Raw genomic sequence first — 6,965 nt, 5'->3', positions numbered from 1 at the left:
TCCTAAAGGTCCATAGATTTATAAAGAAACATATTTGATTGTTGTGTTTTTGGACAGTGGTGCGTGCGGTGGGGTTGGTAAAGGGTTTAATGTCGGTTACAACGTTGGCTTCTTGCCTTTCTTTTCCTTTTTTTTTTTTTTTTGATTCGGCCGCGTGTTCATAATGACAAAGTTTGGCCATTAAATTTTGCCATGCCCTCTTTTCAAAAGTTTTCAGCTTTTGTCAAATTATAATTGCCAAATCTTGTCCAAAAATGTTACAAGCAAGCCGTTAGCCAACTCACACTTGTTACAACCGAAATACAGATCTAGATTGGGCAGAGAATCAAAACTGGAAATGGAAATGGAAATGCAAATGGGAGCAGAATGCGAAAATAAAAGAGACTGGAACCGTTTCAACTTTAATTCGTATTCAATCAGACCTCTATTTCAGGTCTTCGAGCTCCTCACGGTCACTTTCGCCCTGGAACTGCGAACAATCAATGCTCATCAGCATTCGAGGATCCGCTCGGTGATTTGCATATGGATGCGCTGACCCTCGGCACGACAACACAAACAAATAAACAAAGAGTTGCTACACTTATGTCGCCCTGGGCAGTTCATCATTCTGCGGCATTCGGCGGCGAGATGATCATCCAGATCGGCAACGGAATCGGGATTGGGATCGGGATCTTCGTCGAGATGATCGCGGTTCGCAGCTGCCGATGCCGGGGTGAATCAGCCTCAGCTCGCGATCATCTGTATGTCTTCTGTGTGTCCTTTGGCCAGAAGACGAGTCCTTCGGAATAAAGGTTCGCGCGCTGTCAGAAGCAATCAAGCCGACACACTCTTGACACAAAACGATGCGTAACTCTTCGAGAGCGAATTCATCATCATCATCATCATCGTCATCGTCAGTAAAAGGATCCGTGACCAGGGCCGAGGGCGCGCTAATTTACTTGACTTGATCTCGCCTTCCCCTGCTCCTCTATCTCTATATATCTACCTCTTCTTCATCTTCATCCCCGACCGATCTTGATCTTGATCGTGATCGTGGGTTCTCGAGTGGCCTTTTAATGCTTGGCAGCTGCCCGGTGGTTCCGATCACAATGGTGCCCGCTAATTGCTGACTAGTCATTGTGCATCGGCCAACTCCGAGGATTGAAATGTTAACTAAGTTTAACCGATAAGTCATTCTTGGGGAATTTTAGGGGGTGTAATAACAAAATTTGGCATTGAGTAGCTAAAAAAAACTATATAAAATAAATGTTTTAAAGCAATAAATATATAAAATAAATGTATATATTGCTATTTTACTAGGATAAATTTAACGTTTTTATTGGCTATTACGAAAATTTTAAAATTTTGTTATATCTTGACATGTAACATTATGGCACCTGAAGCTGACATAAAATAAACAGATTGCCATAGAACTTTATGCCATCTAGGAGATAAAAAAACACTTCACATCAAAAATTCACAATAAATAGATTAGTAAATTCAATTTACTTTTAATTTATTTTCATTATTTCACATCCTTTCTCACTGCTCCCCAAGGCCATTCAAGGATACAATTGGCACTTAATGCCTAATGCGTTTAATCCGAATCAGCTCTAACCGATTCCCGATAGAACCCTCTTCAGCAGGTTACAGCCAAATGTAGCACCTGAAAAAAAGAACAACATATAACTCAGCCAACCAGTTAACGCCTCCACCAAGAGGATGAAAACCAAGTGACGGACAAATCATATTATGGACGAACCAAGGAACCCTTCAACTTGCAGATTGTAAAGGGAAAATCAAAGGAAAAAAACTGAATAGAAATTCAAAGAATCCGATGAAAAGCGCAACAAGACACAAAATAACACCAAATATAACAAAATATATAATACCTGACCGGGCTGCCAGGAGAATGCATGTAATTGACTTTTGTGCCCGGCATTTTTCTCTCCATTCATGAGGAGAGTGTAGAGTCCACGGAGTCGGCGGAGGCGACAATTCATTGAGCATCATCCAGACAAACTGGCGGCGGCGGCGGCGGCAACTTAGCCCAGGGGAACCCACAGGGCCCATCCCATTTGGTTCTTTTCAGCTGCTTTCCCTTTGAATCTCTGGCCCGAACGAATCTCTCAATGGCGCAACGTCTTTGCACTCGACTCTCGGCCAAGGATACGCCGAAAAAGTGTCAAAATTCCTATAATCCGCTTTAAGGTGTTTTAATGCCCAAAAACCCGGGACGTGGACGTGGTCAGCCTACCAGCCAGCCAGACAGCGTGCCACCTTGCCTGCCTGCCTTGTTTCACATGAATGAATTTTCAATTTGCTGCATATCCATTGTCTTGGCAACCGGCCCGCGTCCTGCCATTCAGGCCATTCGAGTCATTCTGGCTATTCTGGCTATTCTGGCCATTCTGGCCACTCGATTCATTCGGGCACGTAGGTGTTTTTTGTCCGCGTCATTGTCTTTTACCCCGCTGCCCGCTCGCAGGACAATGGCCCAGCGGGTGGGGGCCGGCAGCAGGGAGCGTTACGAATGGCCGACAGGATAATGCCCCGAAAGGGGAAAAGGACTGGCTCTCAGATGCAACTACAGATAGGCATAAAGACACACACACATACACACACAAAGAGCTGGGAGCCGTGGAAGACACTCAGCGCAGGAAGCCGCCGAGAAGAGCCACCAATAAACGCTAACAAAGTGCAGCCGAGGCCTGAATTATGGCCAACGGCGCAGGCAAGGTCAAGTGGCCAATGACCAAAGAAAGGATACAAGCATTACCTAAACGTTTATCTGAAATTTCAAAGTCAGTTTAGGGGAGAGTAGAGCCACACATCTGCTATTAAACCATGTTTAATCTAATTTATTCACTTTCTTGGTACTGCCACAAAATGGTCAGCTTAATGGATTAAAATGTTTTAAATGGCAAGTGACATGCCTATTAAAGCCATGTTAACTAGGTTTTAAATTTTAAAAACTAGTTTCGATACCGTTGAATGCTTTACTTAACTAAGATATTTGAATTTAGTGAAATTCCTGTTTCATTTCATTAATCAGGAATATTACACAAACCTCTTTTAATTTGATTTACCTATAAAACATTGGAAAAATTAATTGTTAACCTATTGTTATTTAAATAACTGGTGATAAATATTGTGTAATTATGAAGGTATAAATGTATTTGCCTTAAAAAAATCTCAAGATCTTAAAATGTATTTATTTTCATTACAGAAGTCAACTGCTATACTTCCACTCTTTTCTCTTTTTCATTTTTAAATCTTTGTATAAGTATTCAATTCTTAACAGTGATAATGATCAAAGTACTTATGTAAGTGAACCAAATTTAATTTTTATCAATTTTCAACACTTTGATGCCATAAAAAGGTTTAGCCTCCATCTTCCAAAATCGTTTGCTGTCCCCAAGTAATCTCGCAATTTTTCTCATGCCTGTAACTCATGTCCTTTTTTGCCGCATAATCTTCGGCATCGAAATCGATCGATCGATCGACAGGCAGTCTGTCCTGGCTACCAAGGCTACTTCTACTTCCCCAGACTACCAGACTGCATGTCCATTAGCAAAGACCATTCCAATTTTGTTTTTTAAACATGTCTGGGACATAAGCCAACTGCTTTTCCTTTTTTTTACGTTGAAGGCCTGAGAACAACATGATTTAGCGTTTTGTTTGCAATGGTTATACAATCAGGAGGGACAAAGGAATAAAAGGTAGCTCCGCTAATCAATTGGTCAGCGCGACAGGCTGTCTGGGTCGATTGTGAAACTAAATTGGGAGATTTGGAAATAAACATACAGCTTAAAATGGTTGAATTTACTTTGAAATTTGTAATATGCTTTTAAAGTGAAATCTAATCAAATACCGAATTCACTTAAATCATTTTATTAAAGAACAAAACATTGTAAGCGGTTAGAGAGAACTAGAACAGTAGAACACAAGAAGCTTACTCCATCATCCAGTTTTACTGTAGTCCATCAGATTGTGAGCCAAATCAACTATGTTTTTTCTAGAAGCACGAATGGGCAAGGATATCTTTTGTGGTCTTCCAATGAAATTCTCCACCTAGGCACACATGTCCCAAGACCAAAAACCGAAACCATATGAGTTTCTGTTTATCTGCTATCTGGCCTATCAATCGGTGTGTCATAACTGCATTTGGTTTTGTCAGCAACCGTACGGTTCTTTTATCAATTTGCTGCAAATCTGGGCTTTGTTTGGGCTGTGTCTCTAAAAAGGATTCGCAAGGATTAAACGCACTCAGGCCCGATGATGGCAATCTCATTTGTTTGCGACAATTGTTCGGCCATCGATGGATCGATGCTGATTCCAATGCTGCTTCGATCGTTTCGGGTTAAATCTGTTTGCCTTGTGGCCTATGAAATTGTATCCGATGTTTATCTACATGGAGCGGCAATTCGCACGGAGAGGGAAACTGCGAAGGGGGAAAGGGAAAAGGGCTTCTTTGAGAAGTCCCAAGCGGTTGCCAAACACGACCGAAAATTTGAATGATTTTCCTCGGGCTTTCTGCTTTTTGATTAACATTAATGAGCGACAAAAAGTGCAAAAATTTACATGGCAACGGCTTCTTTGGCCCCATTGTTGTGCGGGTCTTTAGAAAATGTTCCATTCAGCGTAACAGGAGCTTGTCAGGAGTGTGTGGAAGCCTCATCCACCTCGGCAACCTATCCAACCCCAACAATTGCGATTTAGGCATTAGGGCTCCATTGAAATCTGTTTTCGTTGCGATTGTTGGACTTCATTCTGCACGTTTGCTGCTCCAAGAAGATGGGCTCAAAAAGACGGAAAATCCCCCCATCGGGCTGTTCATCACATTATTCTGCATCTAAGTTGCAGTCGGTGCATTGTCAGCGCTTTTTGTCTAACTACTCATTAACATTTATTTGCAAGTGCGGAGAATGCGATGGCAAATGCAAAAGCAACTGCCATGATAAATATGACAAACAGACAATGCCCAGATAGACAAACAGAAAACAGAAACACACAAAGGCGAAAATGCACTGGGAAAAAAGTGGGTAAGGTGGTGGGATGCAATGGAGAATGGTTGAAAAGGTGAGAGAAAATTGGGGATCCTAAAGTACACTTACAGTATGGGATATGCTGACCACTAGATGGATCACAACTTTTGAAAGTTAAAAATTTCACTTGTTGAAAATGTCAAAATAATTGACCTAATAAAAAAGTAGGAAATATACACTTCAATAACTAGAATTTTTCTAAGCATTCCCTAGAAGTCTAATCTTAAAGGACTAGCTTTATTGTCGAATAAGTCACCACTTTAAGTTCTAGAATTGATTCATTGTACACAGAAACAAAGACTAAAAATCGCTTTGCCCACAGTAGTCTGTAAAAAACTGTAATGTCATCTTTAAACATTTTTGAATTAGTTTGCAACATTTATAATAAATCTACGTATTATCTTTCCCCCTTTTTCTTAAGTGATATTCAATCTTTACAGATTTATGATTCTCCATGGAGAGGTGTATGATTTTTAAACGTATATTATAAAATACTTTAAGGAATCGCACTACCGTATATAATTAACTTTAACTCAAACTTCCAACAAACCCCTTGGCATAGCAACTAAAGCCATTTTAGGCATTCAGGTGAGTGCAGTGTATAATTACAATGGCTGACTAACAGAGGGAGACAGACACAGCGAAAGAGAAGGAGACATTGCCAAAGACAATGGACACAGGCAAGTACATAGAGTGCGAGAGGGAGAGGACTAGAACGAGAGGCAAGAAGCAGGTCCAAATAAATGGAACAGTTGCAGGTCCATCCATCCATCTCTCCCTTCGTCACTCGCTCAGTTCGTCAAGTTGGGGCTGGAAAAATGTGCGCCATTGTTAGCAACTTGCAATTGTTAAACTGACAATTGGCAAAAAGACAGCAAGTACCCCCGACTTTCCTCACTGTTTATCAGACTTTTTCTCCATCTGTTCTCCCATGTAGGAAAAGCTTAGGTCATTAGAGTCAAATTAAATTAGAGTGTTAGAAGGTAGCTTCGTCGTATACTATGTACGTGTTCCGTTTGCATTTGTCATTAGTTCGTTGTTAATTAAAATGAAGCCCAAGTGCCAGACGACAGAACTCGACTCGCCAGACTGAATGGAAATCAAAATGCGCTAAAAACCGCCCTGAAACAATGCCAACACCTGCGTAATGCCCCTCGCCCACCCAAAACCCTTCATTCAAAAAGCCCTGAAACAAAGCCCGGCCAAATGCGAGTGGGTATACGGCTACGGTGTTTGGAGTACGGACTCCGGACTCCGGAGTTTCGAAACGTTGTCCTGGCAACACCACCAACACCAAAGCAAATTAACAAAACAATAATGTAGACATGAAAAATGCAATGGCAGGTACTTTGCAGGACTATATACTGCTAACAGTGACATAAGGTGGATGGAATCCTGAATAGATTTGTTTAGCCAGTTAAGAAAAATAACACTTATAGGAACGCTTTTTCAATGGGGTCATAAAATATACCAATTGCTCTTTTGTTACCATCGATTGCAAATCCTAATTGGATTTGTGCTAAATAATAAAGTTCAGTCTATAATAATAATACAAAATAATATTCATGACGCTTCTATCAGATTTATGTAGGTTGCCTTTAATTAAGAAAACCTATTTCTGAATAAATTATGAAAGATATTTGGAAGCTTCCGAAATTTGTTATACTTTAAAATCAAATATTTATAAACAAATAGATTTTACGAAAAAAATTGTTCATATTCTTTCATTTAATTTGAAAATGTTTTCTGCAGATTTTATGTAGTCATGATAGCAAAATATCCTTAAAGCCTACGACTTCTTGTTAAAACATCAGATCCCAAAATGTGTTTACGTAAGCTTATATCCCATTTTGCTTAATGCCCACCTTGGCCAACATATCCACCATTTTGAGCCTAGAAATTAGCCTAAGGCGAAAGGCAGTTGCGGGCAAGACGTCA

This window comes from Drosophila elegans, unplaced genomic scaffold (assembly GCF_018152505.1).
Source record: "Drosophila elegans isolate 14027-0461.03 unplaced genomic scaffold, ASM1815250v1 contig_208, whole genome shotgun sequence".
Classification (NCBI taxonomy): Eukaryota; Metazoa; Arthropoda; class Insecta; order Diptera; family Drosophilidae; genus Drosophila; species Drosophila elegans.
Note: the sequence above shows the minus strand (reverse complement) of the source record.